The sequence below is a fragment of the Bos javanicus genome, chromosome 19 (assembly GCF_032452875.1).
Source record: "Bos javanicus breed banteng chromosome 19, ARS-OSU_banteng_1.0, whole genome shotgun sequence".
Taxonomy (NCBI): domain Eukaryota; kingdom Metazoa; phylum Chordata; class Mammalia; order Artiodactyla; family Bovidae; genus Bos; species Bos javanicus.
The window spans coordinates 62,302,935-62,324,074 of NC_083886.1; the positions used below are offsets into that span (position 1 = coordinate 62,302,935).

General features: G+C 43.9%; 1 protein-coding gene across 3 annotated transcripts in view; it reads right to left on the reverse strand.

The window, feature by feature from the left end:
- The window catches only part of KCNJ16 (potassium inwardly rectifying channel subfamily J member 16), a 92,598-nt gene extending 77,877 nt beyond the window's left edge, over positions 1 to 14,721 (reverse strand). For 2 of the 3 annotated variants that reach the window (XM_061392981.1, XM_061392974.1), the window contains exon 1: positions 11,870 to 12,174. The gene's annotated coding sequence lies outside the window, so the exon portion shown is untranslated. Of the gene's footprint in view, positions 1 to 11,869; positions 12,175 to 14,552 lie in introns of those variants that run through there. The other variant, XM_061392982.1, reaches the window with a different exon arrangement.
- Positions 14,722 to 21,140: the final 6,419 nt, after the last annotated feature.

A 21,140-nucleotide genomic window follows, 5' to 3' on the forward strand; every position in this document is an offset into this window, starting at 1 on the left:
CGCTAAGCCATTTCAGATTCTTTGAGATTCCATGGACTGTAGCCCGCTGGGTTCTTCCGTCCATAAGATTTCCCAGGCAAGAATACTGGAGTGGGTTCCCAGTATAGATCCCCAGGGGATTTTCCTGACCCAGGGGTTGAACCCAGGTCTCCTACACTGCAGACAGTTTCTTTACCAACTGAGCTACCAGGTAAGCCCAATAAGAAATACTTATTGAGCAGATTCAGGTAGTGGATACCCTTTTACACTGACTTCCCTGGTAGCACAGTGGTTAAACAACTGCCTGCCAATGCAGGAGACCTGGGTAGGATCCCTGGGTTGGGAAAATCCTCTGGAGGACAAAATGGCAACCCACTCCAGTATTCTTGCCTGGAGAATCCCAGGCCAGAGGAGCCTGGCAGGCTACAGTCTACAGGGTCCCACACAGTCTGACAGGACTGAAGCAACTTAGCATGCACACAAACAAGATAGCTGGATGATATTGTTTACCTCTAACAAAGATATCTGATTGCCAGGAGAAATATCAATAACCTCAGATATGCAGATGACACCACCCTTATGGCAGAAAGTGAAGAAGAACTAAAGAGGCTCTTGATGAGAGTAAAAGACGAGAGTGAAAAAGTTGTCTTAAAGCTCAACATTCAGAAAACTAAGATCATGGCATCCGGTCCCATCATTTCTTGGCAAATAGATGAGGAAGCAATGGAAACAGTGACAGATTTCATTTTTCAGTGCTCCAAAATCACTGGAGATGGTGACTGCAGGCATGAAATTAAAAGATGCTTACTCCTTGGAAGAAAAATTATGACCAACCGAGGCAGCATATTAAAAAGCAGAGACATTACTTTGCCAACAAAGGCTCGTCTAATCAAGGCTATGGTTTTTCCAGTAGTCATGTATGGATGTAAGAGTTGGACTATAAAGAAAGCTGAGCACCAAAGAATTGATGCTGAGCAACTTAACTGAACTGAAGATATTTAAATGGTTATATCTAACGAGTTATATACTATCTCATCACAATCCTTAACCCACTACCATTTTTTCTTTTTTAAAAAGTTAATAACGTAAGGAATTAGATGTTCAAAAAGTTCAGTCTAAGAGTGATGTTGGGATTTATAAGATCTCTTCCAGGCACACAACCCCTAAAACCCTGGAATTTCCTGTGATAAGAGCAATAAAGTTGTCTTTTTTATGCTAATGACATAGCTTTTGGAAAGCCTGCAGGTAACCTAAATTGGTGAGGGTTGGAGGATTGGTTACCAAGGTAACAACTGTAATTAGAGGTTGAGACTACCAGTTCCACCCTCTTGAACCTCTGGGGAGGAGAGAGGGGCCAGAGGTCAAATCTACCACCACAGGCCAATGATTTAACCAGTCATGACCACGGAATGAAGCATCCATAGGAACCCGAAAGGAGGGGTTTCAGAGAGCTTCAAAGCTGATGAGCATGTGTCAGGCCAGGGGTAGTGGTTCACCTGGAGGGGGATGGAAACCTTGCACCTCTTCTGCCCTGTCTCTCTTCTCTCTGTTCCTGAGTTATATCTTTTTCTAATAAATGGGTGATTTAGTAAGTCCTGTTTCTCTGAGTTCTGTGAGCCACTCTAGCAAATCAGTCAAACCCAAGGAGAAGGTTGTGGGACTCTCTGATTGACAGCCAGTTGGCCAGAAGTACAGGTGACAACCTGGACCCGCGGTTGACATTCTGAGTCAGAGTGGGGTTGTTGCAATCTGCAATATGGAGCTAGTTGGTGGTCAGAAACACAGTTAACAATCTGGGCTCATAACTGGTGTCTGAAGAGAAAGGGAGGCAGTCTTGTAGGGCTGAACACTTAACCTACAGAATCTGATGCCAACACCATTTCAAAATTGAGTTAAATGATAAGACACCCAATCAGTGTCTGGAGAATCACCCGTTATTGGTGGGGGAAACTGTTCCCTACAGGATTGGAACTGGGTCCTGAAACTCAAAAGACTATGATATAGTCTAAAACTATAATAAAATTCATTGGAAAGACTAATGCTGAAACTGAAGTTCCAATACTTTGGTCCCCTGAAGCAAACAGCCAACTCACTGGAAAAGACCCTAATGCTGGGAAAGATTGAAGGCAAAAGAAGAAGGGGGCAGCAGGGGATGAGATGGTTAGATAGCATCACTGACTCAGTGGACATGAATCTGAGCAAACGCCAGGAGACAGAGGAGGATACGAAAGCCTGTCCTGTTGCAGATCATGGGGTCGCAGAGTCAGACACGACTTCAAGACTGGACACAAAATAATACCTTCAAGGATGACATTTAATAATATCCAAGTAAGTAAATATAATGCATTCATTTCAATAATTTATAAATTACAGAGAATTGTATAGTAAATTTAGCTCAAATTAAAGCATTATATGCTCAGATATGCAGATGGCAGCACCCTTACGGCAGAAAGTGAAGAAAAACTAAAGAGCCTCTTGATGAAAGTGAAAGCAGAGAGTGAAAACGCTGGCTTAAAGCTCAACATTCAGAAAACTAAGATCATGGCATCTGGTCCCATCACTTCATGGCAAATAGATGGGGAAACAGTGGCAGACTTTATTTGGGGGGCTCCAAAATCACTGCAGATGGTGATTGGAGCCATGAAATTAAAAGACGCTTACTCCTTGGAAGAAAAATTATGACCAACTAGGCAGTATATTAAAAGCAGAGACATTACTTTGCCAACAAAGGTCCATCTAGTCAAGGCTATTGTTTTTCCAGTAGTCATGTATGGATGTGAGAGTTGGACCATAAAGAAGCTAAGCGCCAAAGAATTGATGCTTTTGAACTGTGGTGTTGGAGAAGACTCTTGAGAGTCCCTTGGACTGCAAGGAGATCCAACCAGTCCATCCTAAAGGAGATCAGTCCTGAGTGTTCATTGGAAGGACTGATGTCAAGCTGAAACTCCAATACTTTGGCCACCTGAGGCAAAGAGCTGACTCATTGGAAAAGACTCTGGTGCTGGGAAAGATTGAGGGCAGGAGGAGAAGGGGACGACAGAGGATGAGATGGTTGGATGGCATCACCAACTCAATGGACGTGAGTTTGGGAAAAGTCTGGGAGTTGGTGATGGACAAGGAGGCCTGGTCTGCTGCAGTCCATGGGGTCACAAAAAGTCGAACATGACTGAGTGACTGAACTGAACTGAAAGCATTATATTATTTATCCAGAAAGTATTTTATTAGATTCAGTGTTAAAAATCGTTATATTTCCTAATAATTCCTAATAATTAATTTAGAACAGAGTTTAAATAAATCCATCCTCCAATCTTATGCAAGATGATTTATCTTGCACACACACACTATTGGGGGAGTGTGTGTGTGTGTGTGTTAGTCACTCAGTCGTGTCCGACTCTTTGCGACCCCATGACTGTAACCCACCAGGTTCCTCTGTCTTGGGATTTTCCAGGCAAGAATATGGGAGTGGCTTGCCGTTTCCTCCTCCAGGCTTGAGGGAGTGGGGGTTGGTAGAAAAAAGAAGCATCACAGTATATGTGTTTGTGTGCATGAGTGTGTGTGTGTGCGCACGTGCGCATGAGTGTGTGTTGGCTTCAGTTGAAAGTCGAAGAAACTAATGAAATCATACTCTTGTTTATAGGAAAAGAATGTTCCTTTTTGTGGGGGGTGATTTTTTTATAATTGATTTTTACTGGAGTGTAGTTGATTTATAATGTGTTAATTTCTGCTATTCAGAAAAGAGAATAAGTTATACACATCTATATAGCCCTCTTTTTAAAATGCATTCCCAGGTAGGTCATTGCGGACCACTGAGTAGAGTTCTCTGTGCTGTAGGTCCTTATTATCTGTTATATTTAGTAGTATGTGCGAGTCAATCCCAATCTCCCAATGTATCTCTCCCCACCTCCCTTTCTTCATAACCACAAGTTTGTTTTCTACATCTGTGACTCTGTTTCTGCTTGGTAAGTAAGTTCAGTTGGGGAATAGAATGTTCTGGAGCTGGTGTGACGGCGGGCTCTCCAGAAGGCAGGAAATGAGAATAGGAACGCCCCACTTCCGGTTCCTGAGCCCGTCTATCTGTCTCCGACCGCCCACAGAGCAGAGAGGCATAGATTGTTCTAGCTGAAGAGAGAAGGCAGAACTGGACTTCTCCCGCCCCTTGAGCTGATTTTCACAGAATAGAACCCACTGAAAGAAAACACAGAGCTCCCGAAATGCGTACTGAAAAGTAACCCGTTTCTCACTCATCAGATAGCAGCACTTACTGACCTGGGCAACCCCACTTGGCTTCTCTATGGCCTTAATGAAAAGGCCAGTTCATTGTTTCATTTGGAAATCAGTGAGATGAATCGTAATGAAAAGCCAGGGTTCTCTGCCAGGATTTAGCAAAGGCCATGAATAGCCCAGCTTAAAAGTTGAATTTCTTGTTTTCCTTCCTGTGTGGCTCTCTTTGAAAAGGCAAGAAAAGAGTCCATTTGGTCTTTGGAAAGCCCATCTCAGAGTCCGAGGCATTGCCAACTGGTGAGGTTCACCCTGTGGCAGTGAAGCCAAGGGGCCCTGAGGCATGGCATGGCCAGAGGACAAGTTCAGACATGAGGAGGAAGTAACACGGAGAGATTTTCGTGCTAACGGTGAGGGTTGAGAGCAAATCCTTCATAGGAAACAGCATAACCAAGGCAAGAGGGTCCTGGTGCAGTTCAGTTCTCCTCTATAGTGTAGCAGTTAGTTCTGCTGTAACATGACATGCCTATTCTTAAAAATCACCATAATCTACCAAAATAATAATGAATAATAAACTCCAAAGCTAGGACTTATGGAGGAAATAGGGTTGAGGCATAAAACAAAAATTTAATCACCAGGAACTTCCTTGTCCCTGGCAGTCCAGTTGTTAAGACTCAGTGCTTACAGTGAGAGTGAAAAAGAAACAGGCAGATACTTCATAGGAGAACACTGTTTCATTAAAGGTATTAAACCCCTTTGCCTGTACTTCTTTGAAGACAAATATCTCCATTCCCTTTATGGAACCAGTATATTTGGCTTTCTCAGAGTAGCGTGGTACAATTCTTTATAAACTATCAAAGACTGTGAGTCATGCTTCTTTCATTTTTTTTTCTCCATAGAGATGAGAGATTATCAAAACCTGAGACTTCCCTGTTGTCTAACTGTCCTAGCGTTCCCAGCATTGCCCGCTAAATTTCTGAAGTTTTGAGCAAAGAAGAGAAACACATTACATTTAAAAACTCAGATTATTTTTAAAGTGGGAACTCACATTTCTAATGCCCTGCCCTTACTGGGTTCCTGTTGTCATTCTACATAGGAGATTTCTCTCATATGATTGTAATTTCCAGCATAACCCAGCTATTGGAATACAGCATCATGGCTTGCCTGTAATACCACCTGGGGTGATGTACGTAAAGAGAGAGCGCCCGAAGATGAATGGACCCTAGGGATTCAAGAAGCAGAGACTGAGCTGGGCAGCGTACGGGGCCAGGCAGCATTGTATCAAGTTCACTTTTTGGCTCTGCTCCTGTCTCAGGACCTGGAGGAGACCAGAGAGCAGTAATCAGTCGCAAATACTCCTGTCCGATCAGCTCTAGACCTGTGACAGGTGATGGGCTCCACAGGTCCCCGGGGAAGAGGAAGCAAAACATGAGAACAGTCCCAAGGCAGAAACAGCCAGCTGAAACCCTCAAATGGAAGTTATTTGAATGTAAAAAGAGAAAGAAATAGCATACTACTGTTGACAATACCAATGCACAGCTATTTTCAGTAAAATGTAAAAAATAACTAGTGGAGAAGTGATTTCTGAAATATAATAAAAGGTAAATTCTGGGTCACTTTATTCAGTCTCATCAAACAATCAACATGTCTGGGCTTTAGAGAGCGTTCAAATGAGATGCGTGGACATAGTGTGGGAAACAGTAGATGTATGTTAAATAATTGAAATGGAAAATGTTGAAGAGAAGATACACTCGGATTATATATTTGGAAAAACACTGGTCTTACAGTTGAGAGCTCTAGCCTGTGGTCCCAACTTTGCCACTTACTAAACTGTGACCTTGAGATGTCCTTTAACTTTCCTTCCTCTCTGTTTTTCATCTATAAAATGAAGATGACTAAAGTCAAATCTAAGATTTCTTCCAGTCTAGAAATTCCGTGAACATTCCATGTTATTGTCCAGAAATTTATTTGTAATGTATTATTCAATGAGCTTAAGCTAGAACTTTAGCCACCTCCTTCTCTCTTACTTTCTTTTTAACATACAACCCGATTATCACACAGTTTTTAGTGTGGTAACAGATTTGAATAAACCAAGTCAAATTACCAGAAAGATGGCCGTGTAATATGCGGTTCAGATATTTGGTAATATTGCTGGCCTGCTACTGCTAAGTCACTTCAGTCGTGTCTGACTCTGTGCAACCCCATAGACGGCAGCCTGCCAGGCTCCCCGTCCATGGGATTCTCCAGGCAAGAACACTGGAGTGGGTTGCCATTGCCTTCTCCAATGCATGAAAGTGAAAAGGGAAAGTGAAGTCGCTCAGTCGTGTCCGACTCTTCGGGACCCCATGGACTTCAGCCTACCAGGCTCCTCCATCCATGGGATTTTCCAGGCAAGAGTACTGGAGTGGGATGCCATTGCCTTCTCCGTTCCTTCTCCTAGAACATGCCAATCAATTCTCTCTGTAAACAGAGCTCTAAGTCTATACATTCTAACTCAGGAGTGGGATTTTCATCTGCAACAAATAATATGGTCTCTCAACACAGTGAGTTGGAAATTACTTGTGTTTGAGGAAAGACTGGCATTTTGCAGTCCAGGGTTGCAAAGAGTTGGATACAATTTAGCAAGTGAACACATACACAGAAATGGTAGTAAGTAGAGAATATAATTTACACAGGGACCTGCTCCCTTAGCTTGTCCCAACTTGGAATGAGATGATGATGGTAGTATTTGGAGGGGTGGAAAAATGTGTGTTATTTCTAAAAATGAAGCCAAATTCTGTCACAGAAACACAGCCATCCTGGCACCCGGATCCTGAATATTTTTGTTCCTCACCGTTTACTATTTGTTGGGTTGGTCAGTGAACAAAGGGAAGTTATTCCAAAACAACCAGATGGAAAATCATAAGCTCAGTGAAACCTGAGAATGTCTGAACAAGTGCCACACGCAGCAAAGTGACGGTGCCAGAAACCGACTGCAACTCCCCAAACCCCAGAAGTGTCATCTGCGTGCTACAGGTGGGCTGGAAAATCTGTAATCTCATTATCCCTCCAACTTCCGAAAAGCAGCACCTGCTCTGTGTGTAGAAGAAATCAGTGCCTCTTCATCAAGCAGGACTCGGTGGACATTTAAAATTCATAAAATCACTGGAAATTGTAGAGTACGGAAAACGACATCTTTATACTATTGGTAAGGCCAAGGTACCCACTTTCTAGGGAGCAGAGTTCTCTTCAGAGCTCTCTAACATACTAACTATATGCTAATGATGCAATTCTAGTAATGGGAATTCACCATGAAGCCTAGTAAACTGAGGGAAGAAAAAGATAAGCCCACATGCTCAGTGGTTTCCGACTCTGTGCGACCCCGTGGACTGTAGCCCACCAGGCTCCTCTGTCCATGGGATTCTCCAGGCAAGAATACTGGAGTGGGTTGCCATGCCCTCCTCCAGGGGATCTTCCTGACCCAGTGATCGAACCCCTGTCTCTTGCACTGCAGTCAGATTCTTTACTGCTTGAGCCATCAGGGAAGCCCAATAAGCCCAGGGAGACAATAACACACATCTTGCCATGGTTCTTTTGGTCTTTAGTTAGATGACCATTTGAGAATGAGGACCCTTTTGTACTGAATCTAAGTTGTTCTTGTTCTAGATATTTGCTGAGGGGAAGCGTATATCATAACAAAGGAATTAAAAAGTAGGTTTGTTCTATATGTTCTTATTTTCCCCCCCAAACAGATAAAAACCCTTTCCTACCAACTATTTGAAAGAGAATCACCGCAGGAGGAAAAAACTCACTTGAAAACCACCCTCTGGAGCTATTAATAGCAGCTGCATTCTGTGTAGCATTTGCTAAAGGCCTGGCAGTATGTAAAGTGTTTGAAGTATGTTATCATATTTAATCCTTGTAACCTCAGGAGTCAACACAAAATTATCACTCCTGTTTTACAAATAAAACTAGGAGCCTTGAAGTGGACCTCAATGTCACGCGTCTAGACAGGAGCCTGGGGTCTCTTTATCATGACTCTTGCTAGTACATACACGTTAGCCTGAGGTTCTTGGGGACCAACCACATGTGCACTTGGTGTCTTTAGGTGCGAAATCTCTTCTGGAACGAAAACAGATGTCTTGCAGGTATCCTTCAGGGAGAAAAAGGCAAACCGGCAGAGCCCACCTGTTGAGTGAAGTTTCATTATCCTGGAAGCGAGGAACTAGGAGTTGACACGCGTCCAAACGCCCGTCCTGGCCTCGTCGTCCCCGTGCGTGCTGTGCACCTCGGTGTTGCGTTAGTCTCTTTTCTTCCTTGAATTCTCCCCATTTCATGAAAGTCCTTGCTTTCCTCTGAGTGTTAGCAGAGGGCTTCCTTGCTCCCAGACATGATTTTCAAGGTCCTGGGGAGGAAACAACCAGGCCGAATTCCTGGCAGTCAGAGCAACTCTGCTGAGTTCCTGAAACAACTGAGCCCTCGAAACTGATGCCGATCTGGAAGTTCCTAGACGTTCCGAGCGCCCAAACCACGATGGGGTGGTGGAAAGAGAAAGTCACAAACTGTTTCCATGGGATTTTCACTGGCCATTACGAGGAGCAAGTTGAAACTCAAGAACTTGACAAGAGCTCCGTAAAGACAAAGAATTGTGAGGCTGGAAAGAGTTGGATCACCCTCACTTCACAATCTACCGAAGGAGTTAGCCCCATTTCGTTCACTCCTTTAGTGCTTTAGGTTTAAGATCTTTTTGGTCCCTCCCTTCCCTGCCCCTGCAGAGGTTCATTTCCATTCTAACAATAGCCATCCCACATTTTAAATCTTACTAGAATGTTTTCTTTAACAGTCTATTTTCTAGGCTGTGCCACTTATGTTATTATTATCATGGGTAAAATGACCAAATTTTGTGGAAGAAATTCAGCAGAATATGTTTCTGATTTATGAGTTTATTTCTGAATAAACAAAATGTGATTATCCTTTTAATGAATTGCCTTTACTGAAAAGCATTTGAAGGGTCATGGCAGACTGCCCTAGAAAACCTGATTTGCATTGTCATGGGGCATGTTTCCTCATCATGAAACAAAAGCAACAATCACTGTTATGAAAAACCTTAAAGACTTAGCAACTCCAATTATCCCAGCAGTTTAAAACACAACTTATCACCTTGGAAGTAAGGAGCACATTCACATTACAACTCAAGGTCATTATTTGGGTTCAGGAAGATGTGGTGGGCTTCCAAAGTGGCACTGCCAAGGCAGGAGACATAAGAGACCAGGGTGCCATCTCTGGGTCAGGAAGATCCCCTGGAGCAGGGCACAGCAACCCACTGCGGTATTCTTGCCTGGAGAATCCCATGGACAGAGGAGCCTGGCGGGCTGCAGTCCGTGGGGTCGCAGAGAGTTACAACTGAAGCAACTGAGCATGCACGCAAGATGTGCTAGTGTTTCTTATAAGATTCTGAAACCCATATGTTCAAAGCTATTTGTAAAATACGAAGGACTCACATGTTAATGCATTAAAGCACACAAGAGCCCTTTAGTAATTCTTCCCCCTCCCCAATTCTGTCTCCATAATCTGTTACCGGAGACCTTTCAAGGGAAATGCCAGACAACCAAAGACACCATTTAGTAGATGCAATCTGGTCTCACTCTGGCCTTTCAATTTTATTTTCTACTTTCTCACAGTACTCTGACCCATGGCCTTCCAGGAAGATGGGCTCCACACATAATCAGAAGCAAACAGACAAATAGAAAAATGTGGGGAGGGAGCAAGAGCTTGGAGGAGCAAGGAAACAGAGTCTGCTCCACGCTGGAAAAATCGTCCCCTTTCTCACTTTTCAAATAAATTTTTTTTCATCTTGTTTTCCTTCCCTTTTGCCTTCAATATGTCCTTTTAGCTGGTGATGCCATCCAACCATCTCATCCTCTGTTATCCCCTTCTGCTCCTGCCTTCAATCTTTCCCAGCATCAGGGTCTTTGTCAATGAGTCGGCTCGTCACATCAAGTGGCCAAAGTATTGGAGCTTCAGCATCAGTCCTTCCAATGAATATTCAGGACTGATTTCCTTTAGGATGGACAGGTTGGATCCCTTTACTCTTCAAGGGACTCTCAAGAGTCTCCTCCAGCACCACAATTTGAGAGCATCAGTTCTTCAGTGCTCAGCCTTCTTTATGGTGCAACTCTTACATCTGTACATGACTACAGGAAAAACCACAACTTTGACTATATGGACCTTTATTGCCAAAGTGATGTCTTTGCTTTTTAATATGCTGTCCACGTTTCTTTCCTTTTATGGCTGCAGTCACCATCTTCAGTGATTTTGGAGCTCAAGGAAAGAAAATCTGTCACTGTCTCCGCTGTTTCCCCTTCTGTTTGCCGTGAAGTGGATGGGACCGGATGCCATGATCTTAGGTTTTTGAATTGAGTCTTCAGCCAGCTTTTTCACTCTTCTCCCTCACCCTCTTCTTGCTTCCTACTCCCACTGATCCCACAGAATCCACTTTGACCTGTGGAGACCAAAACGCAGGAGACCCCCGAGGACAGGTCAGCAGCCCCACACCAACTACTGGCCCCTGTGCCCACACATACAAGTCTCAGCCACTCCATCCTACCCTTGACTCAATCAAAGGGCCATCCATAGGAGGCAGAACATATCTTTAGTGTGGAAATGGGTTCATGTATTTGTCTAGTTGAGAAAGTTTGTAAAGTCCATAATAGCTAGATATACTGTACCATTGACTTACAAGAGATTAGTACATCCTTAATAAACCATCCCCTCCTTCCCAGGCAAAATATGTTCTTCCCCAGCACATCATTCAGGGTCTCCTATCACACTGATGACTGCCAATGATAATTGTTTATGAGCACAACTCTCTTCCTCACCATGCCGTGAACTGCTCAAGGCCCTGAAAAATGGAATGAAAGTGAAAGTGAAACTCACTCAGTCGTGTGCGACTCTTTGGCAATCCTACAGACTCTACAGTCCATGGAATTCTCCAAGCCAGAATACTGGAGTGGGTACCTTTCCCTTCTCCAGGGGATCTTCCCAACCCAGCGATTGAACCCAGGTCTCGCACACTGCAGGCAGATTCTTTACAAGCTAAGCCACAAGGGAAGCCCAAGAATACTGGAGTGGGCATCCTATTCCTTCTCCAGTGGATCTTCCTAACTCAGGAATCGAACTGGAATCTCCTGCACTGCATTGCATTTACCAACTGAGCTATTAGGGAAGCCAGAATGGAATATTTCCTGCCATATCAGTAAATAAAGGATGTCACAATTATCAGCAACTGCAGCAACCATGGATGGTGAGCTGGTAAGCCCTGAGGGAATTCAGGAAGGAAAGAGTATATCTGCCATCCAGCAGCCATCAGACTGCAGCCGCTCTCCACGGTGAGCCCCCCAGGAAATGCAGGATGTGAAAACACAGGATACTGGCCCCAGAGAGCTGAGATGAAATATTAAAGGAATCTTCCCATCCATAGAACAGCACTGAATTCCTTACCTTGAGCTCTCTGGTTTTCTTTAATTAACAGTAATCTTTACACTTTCAGTCTACCTGCCCTTTGTTGCAAAAGTTCTATCTAGCCTGGCTTCTTCCCCAACCTCCTCAGAACAGTTCTCTCAGGGTCCCTTGAGATATTGCCTCCCAGGCTTGAAGTCCTCAACATCCCTGCTGAATAAAACATAACTCTTACCTTTGAGGTTGTGAACACCTTTTAAGTCTACAGCCCTGTCTCCATCACGTTGGAATCCACCACTCATCCTTCAGTCTCTCTAACTCTTTATGTCACTGACAGACAGGAGGCATTCCAGACTGGCTTTTTAAGTAAATATACAAATGAACAAATAAATCACCTCTGGTTGTCCTTCACATGAACGAATGCCTTGTCCCTAAGGAAAATATGGCATATGTTATTTTGCAACTATCCTTTATCAGGAGGTAGTAGGAGATCTGAATTACTTCCTCAGCCTGATCCTGTTGACTCGACTGCACTATGAAGAAACAGCTGTGGCCTTCCTGTTTGCTAGCAGTAAGCGTGCTTGCCCTTGATTGGCCTTCGGCAGCCTGTTCCCAGCTCCTCAATGACCTGCTGCACACAGACAGAAATACAGCTTCTGACCTTGGCGTGGACACATTGTGACCAGGGAATCCACATTTTCTAGCTGATTAAAAATGACCTTGATTCTTTATCAACCCTATTCAACATGAAGGTGCTTTGAAGACCTATGAAGTCAGCCTCAGGACTCAAAACAGAAAAAAAGAATGGCATTGAAATCAATGGTTGTCATGAGATTAGATACATTCAAAGATTTTTTTTTAATTAAATGATTAAATTGTATTTAGAATCTAGGTTGGTATTATCTTCAATAACATTTCCCATTGCATTAGGAGTAAAATAATTAAATTGGATAGTCTAGTTTTCAAAGTCAATCATTCCCAGTTTTGCAGGAATTCCCAGAAAACAAAAATTGTCGCTAAGGTCAGAGTAGCTCATGTTAAGAGGGGAAAGTCCACAAATCTAATTTCCAGTCCCTGCCCCCATCCCAGGAAAGGGATCCTCAGCATTAGGGATCTGCCTCTGAAGAAGAAAGGATTCTAGAGACGCGGCTGAGAAAGAGAAACAAAAACCCAAAGTGAATCTGTCTTGGCACGTTTCAGTAAATAACAGTTGAGTTGTTTAAGTAATAATTGAGTGTTTAGTCTTTGACATAAGTTAGTTTTTTAAGTCTGTTTAGTGTTAGTGTTAGTCGCTCAGTTGTGTTCAACTCTTTGCAGCCCCATGGACTGTAAACAGCCAGCCTCCTCGGTCCATGGGTTTCTCCAGTCAAGAAGACTGGAGTGGATTTCCATTCCCTTCTCCAGGGGATCTTTTTGATCCAGGGATCAAACCCAGATCTCCTGCCTTGCAGGCACATTCTTTACCATCTGAACCACCTGGGAAGCCAACATTTGAACGGAGGGATATTATGGAGCCACATTTCAAAATTTCTCCAATTACAAAATAAAATTTATTTGCTGAATTATAAGTCAAGGCTATAGTATTTCCAAAAGGCAGTGAGAGTCATATAAAAAAAGGTTTATTTAGCTTCTGCACACGCATGTCTTGGCAATTCTGGCAGTAAAAACTTAGAATGCACCCATAAATGTCCTAATAGCTGATGAATTATGCTTCCCGCCAGGTAAAGGCAACACCCCTCAGAGGCTGCCTCCTACCACGGCTGTGATGCCCGTCGGGAATAAGTATCAGGGATTTGCCTCAGGTAAGCCAGTCTTAGTGACTGAGAGGGAGCCAGGGATCTCCAAGTCTTTTGCCTAATAAGAAACACGTTCAGAGGCTTCAGAGGTGAACCACCTGAGCTCTGCTCATCATCAGCACAGCATTACTAGGTCTCCTGCAATATTAGGATGAAAATACATCCGGACAAAAGATATTATCATCTGAGAGCCTTTGGAGGAATCATTGCGTCCATCATCTGGAGGATACCAATGGTAAGTTTACCAAAACAAATGAACAGAGAGCTCCCCAGGCCTCACTTACTTGGGTTGGCATCTTATCCTCTGATTCTTTAAATGCTGTTCCAGTCATTCCCTCTTGCAAAACTCATCTGCAACAGAGGTGACTGAATGTAACATTGTGGGCACTCCCCCTTCACCGGCTAATACATGATCAGAAATTTATTAAAGGGTCTCTTGAGATAAAATTTGAACTCTCATTCAAGAAAATGTAGGTTGTCAATTAATAATGATTTTGAGTTTGGTTTGGGGATTTTAGGTAAAATATTCAGGCTCTGTTTCCTTTTGACTTAAGAAATTATCTCTTATCTTCCAAATACATTTTTCCTCTGTATCATGTGTAAAATCATGGTCTTTAGGAATTAACCATTTTAATATCTACTCTGCTCACACATGTGTGTAGCAACTTAGCTCAGATAACAGAATTAGTTAACTTCTTTATTGATGATTATCATGAATATAATTAGAATCAGGGAATGAGTTCCAAAGTCCAGTAGTTTCAAAATATCATTAGACTTGTATATGTCAGTCCTGTATTTCCCAAAGGATATTTTTGCCCCAAACCTGGACCAACTATGTCACTTGAATAAATCACTTCCTCTCTCTAAGCCTCAGATTCCTTATGTGTAAAATGAAAAGATTCAGAATGAGTATTAATTGCAATAGAGCTTACCATTAAATAAAATATTATATGATGAATGATCATAGACTATCCTTATTAATACACATTTTAAAGACAATATTATAAGCAACATACTTATGACAGAAGCATCTAGACCAAAGCTGACAACACTAATATAATAAGTAGGAAAAAATATTTTTATTATTATTACAAATTATTGAAGTTTGAAGTTTTGACTTACCTATTTGCAGGCTCAAGACTTCCGGCATTAGCTCCTTCTTTAAATTTCTCCTGTTACTTCTGATTCAGGCTAAACAAAGCATGGTTCCTGCTTTGACCATTCTCTGCTCCATATCTCCTTTTATCAGAATCTCAGTCTGATGTCCAGCCCAGTCAGCCCCTTAGAACCCAGATAACTGTGAAATTCTGATGCCAATATTCTGCTGACACAGTATTCATGAAGTCTCTCCCCTTCAGGCAGACCACATGATCACCAAATATTGGAGGAGAAACTCATGTGAGATGGAAGCTTAGAGAAAAACTGGAGTGCATCTTATCACCCCATCATTGGCTCCCTCTGGAGAGCCTGCTAGCCCACATTGGGGACTGTGGTGCATCTTGTAGGGAGCAGGCGACCACTCCGAGAAGACTCTTAACTCAAGTGGAGGACGTGTGGGGGCTTTCCAGAGCCCCAGCTTCACGGAGAGTAACAGGCTATGTTTCCTCACACCTCCATAGGCAGATCTTAGGTTCGGACCTCACGACGTCCTTTGCTGTTCTGCAATCCTAGAAAGCGCTTGTCCGTCTTTCTATGCTTTCTTACCGTTGCTCAGTCGTTTAGTTGTATCTGACTCTGCGACCCCATGGGCTGCAGCACGTCAGGCTGCCCTATCCTTCACTATTTCCTGCAGTTTGCTCAAACTCATGTCTGCTGAGTTGGTGATGCTATCTATCCATCTCATCCTGTCGCCCTCTTCTCCTCCTTAGTTCTATGCTTAGTTTAATCATCAGCTCTTCTAGAAGGACTGACCCCATAAAATGGCTGTAAATTGTATGCCAGCCATTTGTTCCTAAGCTATTTTTATTGTAACACCCACCATTGTGGAATACAATCCCATTTGTACAGGTTTTTCTTTCCTCACAGACTAGAAGATTCTCAATGTTTCGAGCTGTGGCTTAATCTTTCTCTAAAACTTTCTGAGAGCCTTACAGAGTGTCTGGTACATGGAAGGCCCATATAAAATATTTGGGGGTCAATAAACGCATGATCCAAATTCAAGTAACAACAATTCTTTTTGGAAATTGAAAACATGACAATAGAATACACCTGGGAGAAAAAATTAATTCCAGGGGAAAAATGGGAAATTAGAGCAATGCCAAGTATTATTAGGTGTTAAAATTATTATAAGGGCTTCCCGAGTGGTGCAGTTGTAAAGAACCCACCTGCCAACATAGGAGACTCAAGAGACACAGGTTCGATCCCTGAGTGGGGAAGATCCCCTGGAGAAGGAAATGGTATCCCACTCCAGTATTCTTGCCTGAGAAATCTCATGGACAGAGGAGCCTGGTGGGCTACAGTCCATGGGGTCACAAAGAATTGGGCATGACTTAGAGACTAAACTACCACCACCCAAAGTTGTTATGAGGTCACAATAATTAAATCAGTGACAAAGAGGCCACAATAAACCAGAAGATAAATTTAAGACACTAGAGGCAGATCCTAAAATGTATTAAAGCAGAAGAGTTGATAAAGGTCACAGCACAAACTAATGGGGAAGGAATGTACTTCTTAGTAAAGGTTACTGCAATCATTGGCTGACTATTTGGAAAATATACATCAGTTCAGAGCTTGTCTTCATAACTTACACCAAAACAGCATCTGGGGAACTTTTAATTAAATCAAGATAAAGTTAAAGGAAAATACAGGTGAAGATCCATTTGATCACCAGATGAATAATGAACATTTAAGTAATAACAGAATTGTGCCTTGCCCATCACTGTCACAGGTGGTATTCATTGGATATTCACCGTGTGTTAGGGAATGTGAAAAGTGTTTTCCATACTTTTCTCAAAGCCACACTGTGTAGACATTCCTACAGACTCCACTTCCAAAATAAATTAGGTCGCAAGGCTAGAAGTGGCGGAGTCAGAATATGGCCCTGGGCTGTCTGATTCTAGAACCTGTGCTCCTAGATTTTACCACCTAAACTATGCATGATGGAAACAAAACTGGAGCAGAAACGGCAAAATGGTAAAGGAGAAAAGGAAAGAAAGAAAAAGAGCAGGGGGCCTGCCCTGGCGGGCCAGTGGTTATAATCCCGTAAAGAAGAAAAAGGAAAGAAAGAAAGAGAGCAGGGGCCTGCCCTGGCGGGCCAGTGGTTACAATCCCGTAAAGGAGAAAAAGGAAAGAAAGAAAAAGAGCAGGGGCCTGCCCTGGCGGGCCAGTGGTTACAATCCCGCCTGCCAGTGCAGGGGACGCAGGTTTGATCTCCACTCCAGGAAGATCCCAGGTGCCAAGGGGCAGCGAAGCCCGGGTGCCACAGCTGCTGAGCCTGAGCGCCGAGAGCCTGTGCTCAGCAGCAGAGAGGCCACCGCAGTGAGAAGCCTGTGCTCCACCTCGAGAGAAGGGTCCCGGCCCGCCGCAACTAGAGAAGGCTAGCAGGCAGCAGTGAAGACCCAGCACAGCAACACATGCAAATAAAGAATTGTCTAAAAAAGAAACGGGGCCAACATGTACATGAGAACTTAAGCAGAAGACATGCAAAAGAATCATAACTTGGAAAAAATTAAACTTCTGTAATAAGTTGTATGCACATAAAAGGAATTCAGGGAGGTGCTTTTTTCCCTAACATAAAGTCCATGCACCTCTCTCTGTTTCCCTTTACAAAGAATCATACTTAGAACCAGTGAGACCTTGGGGAGGCATCAGTGAGGCTTGCCAAACTTTATTCCACAAGGGCCACACCAATTCACACTCCTCACAAGGGGCAAAAGAATAGGAAGCCTTACAAATGTTTACAGCGTTGAACCTAGAAATTCTACTTCTAGGAATCTATTCTAAAGGCAGTTTTGGAAGCGCAGACTCAATTTTAATCACAGAGCCGTTTGCTGAAAAAGTTTTAGTAGAATACGATTTTTGCAATAATATGAATGCCCAGCATTAAGAGAATGGTGGAATAAATTAAGGTATCTTGGAGAAGGAAATGGCAACCCACTCCAGTGTTCTTGCCTGGAGAATCCCAGGGACGGGGGAGCCTGGTGGGCTGCCGTCTCTAGGGTCGCACAGAGTCGGACATGACTGAAGCGACTTCTTAGCAGCAGCAGCATATGATACTGTAGTGTGTACTGGGCCATAGGTTTGTACACGCATGGTTGAGTCCAACTCTTAGAGACGCCATGGACTGTAGCCAGGCTCCTCTGTCCATGGGATTTCCCAGGAATACTGGAGTGGGTTGCTGTTTCCTATCTCCAATAAAAGCTAATTTAAAAAATAAATGAAAATAAGAATGATTTTTATCAGACAATACTCCCCCTCCCTAAAATAAAATGAAATGGATGGATATGAAGATTTTGTAGACTCATTTAAACCAAAATATCTTTTTTTCCTTTTTGGAAATTCTTTCCCAGTACTAGTAATTCCCACAAAGTGCATTGTATCTTCCTGCCCCTACATAGCCCATGCGGCACAAACATGGATCTGTGATAATTTATGAAACTTCAGCCCTCAAACACAAGCAAGGCCGGGCCAGCGGTGATGTCATCAGTCAGCTATCTTCTTCTTAAAGGGCAACTCTCCGCCCCACCGCCTTCTCGATCTGATGACCACGCTTTTTCACAGTACATCAAAATCTGGAATTAGCCGACTGACCTATTGGGTAACCCTTGCCTGGAAAATTAGGTCAGCGCACTACTCGATCTGTTGGTAGGTACTTAAGAAATTGCAAAGATGAGTCTGGACCTTCTCTGACAGCTCCGCCTTTGAAAACACACAGTGCCTCGCAGTGAATAAATCGCCAGGAAGGAGATGACAGCGCAGAAATCTGTGTGCACGTCTCTCGGCTGTTTTCGTCTGGTTCAGAAATCATCAGCACCTGATAGCGGTTTCGGTGTTCCCCCTGCACTGGGAGGAAGGGCGAGTCCCAGGCCAGCTTTCTGTCAGATAGGGGACAGTCTACAGAGACCGTGCCTTGCAAGCAAAGAGGCTTGCAGACTTTCAACGAGGGCACTGTGAGCCTTCCTCATAAGATTTCTCACATAAGGTTCAAGGTAGAAATGGCAGAAGAACAGAACTTCCACTAAGTCTCATTTATTGTTGTTATTGACTTGCTAAGTCGTTTCTGACTCTTTGCAACCCATGGACTGCAGCCCGCCAGGCTCCTCTGTCCATGGGATTTCCCAGGCAAGAGTACTGAAGTGAGTTGCTGTTTCCTTCTCCAGGGGATCTTCCCAACCCAGGGATTGAGCCCACATCTCCTGCATTGGTAGGTGGGTTCTTCACCACTGAACCACCAGGGCAGCCCAGAAAATCTCATACCAAAGACAAAACTGAACACGTCCTTGAGTATCTATGAAAGAACTGATAGATATTTTAGTTTCAAGAGGTGCGTGTGTTATTTCCAGTTGCTCTTACTGGCTGATGTGGGAAATGGAAAATCAGAATAGGCTGTGAATTCCAATAGGGCTTCTGATGCAAAATGCAACCATTGTATTTGGAAATTACATTTATTAGGAAATTGGTGTGTCTCAGATTTTCTTTTTCCAAATTCAAGATGGACAGTACTAAATGTTTAGTCTATATTGTTGTTTTATGGCTTGCTTGCTTGTTTATTATGTTTTTAAATAAACCTTTAAAGAAAGTTACACTCAACAAAAATGCTGGTTGGTTGCTGCAAGGAACTCTTTAAGAGGGGCTTCCCTGGCAGCTAAGCTCCTAAAGAATCCCCTGCCAATGCAGGAGATGTGGGTTAGATTCCTGGGTCAGGAAGATCCCCTGGAGGAGGGCATGGCAACCCACTCCAGTATTCTTGACTGGAGAATCCTCATGGGCAGAGGAGCCTGATGAGCTACAGATCATGGTCTCGCTAATAGTCAGACATGACTGAGCAGCCCACAGGTGCACACACACAGTATATAAAACAGAGAACTACTACTGAGAACCTACTGCATAGCACAGGGAAACCCGTTCAGTGTTCCGTGATGACCTAAATGGGAGGGAAGTCCAGAAGGGAGGGGATACGTGTGTACGTATGGGTGTCTAAATATTTATAGGAAACCAGAAACAGGGCCATGGAGATGTGGGGAGCGTGGACAAGAGCTCACCTTGCTGAGCACGCGTGGTGCGGCCTCTGTGCCTTTGGTCACGCCCCACAACTCTCCCCATCCACCCTCGACCCACCAGCAGACCCAGCTCCAGCCCCCTCCCTGACCCACCGCGGGGCCTCTGTAACGCCCCAAGTCTCCAGGGGTCCCTGCCTTCTCAGGATGATCAGAACACAGAGCCCTTTGGGGAGTCTGTTGAAAACCCACGTGTCAGGATCCCGCATCGGGGGCATCTAAATGTATAGCCCAGCCTGCTGCTTCCTCAACTGTGGGACACACAGGAGAAGCCTGGGACCTTATTAAAAATGCAGAAACTGATTCAGTGGGTCTTGGGAGGGGTTGGGGGGAGGGGGCTACATTCTTCATCAAGCTTCCAGGTGAGGCTCTGAGGCTGCACTGAGAAGTGGGGGGCTAGAATAGGACTATGAAGCTGTGTTTTCATTTCTCTTCTGAATTGAATGCAACCCATCTGGAAATAGCACGTGGAAAAGCATTAGGAACTACCACTCTCCACACCTCTGGTTGTTAGCATTTGCTTTCCTGTTTTAATGCAGCTATTTGTCTGTGCCTGTGCTTGGCTTACATGTTCCACTGAACAGCAAACCACTGAAGACAATGATATTCGACACCCTTTGCATCTGTCCACCTAGCAGAAAACCCGCTTCTCTGGGAGACCCAAACCAAAGTGATGTTTATTCATGGAAGACCACGCATGATATTGCTGCTTTAGTGCTCACATATCACAGAGATGTGTGTGCATGCTAAGTCACTTCAGTTGTGCAACCCTAAGGACTGTACTCACCAGGCTCCCCTGTTGGGATTCTCCAGGCAAGAATATTGGAGTGCGTTGCCATGCCCTCCTCCAAGGGATCTTCCCGACCCAGGGATCAAACCCATGTCTCCTGTGGCTCCCAAAATTGCAGGCGGATTCTTTACTGCTGAGCCATGGAGGAAGCCCACATCACAGAGACGGGGCCCCCAAAGTTGTCGCTCTAATAAATAGCGAAAAAGAAGAGAGATTCTAATTTTCAGTATTTCAAATGAATAGTCGCACATGCAGTTTCCATGAAGTATGGCAGGATACACATTGAAATCCGTTGTTCACCCACTCTGCCGACTCCGCCCGCTTCTCTGCTGCACTTATTACTCGTCTGGCCTCCAGTGAGCTTTACCTGCCAGGTGTCTCGTTTCCTCCTGCCCACACCTGACCACAGGATGCTGGGGCCAGCTGCTCTCCTTTTCAAGAGCCCCGCATCGTCCTGCATTGCACCCTCTTAGGGACACCTGAAGGGTATAAAACCTAAGGTTAATGCAGTTTTTATGTCACCCTTTGGGGCAGGAAAATATAAAACCTGAGCTCCAGGAATGGTCTACTTCCTGTTTTTATTGGCCATAAAGGTCTCCTGGTGGGAGCAAATGGCACATACAGAGACACAGAATCGACTGAACTCTGGCAAGTCTCTTTGCTAGGTGAGGGCGAATCTCTCTTTCCAACCTTCAAATGGTGTTA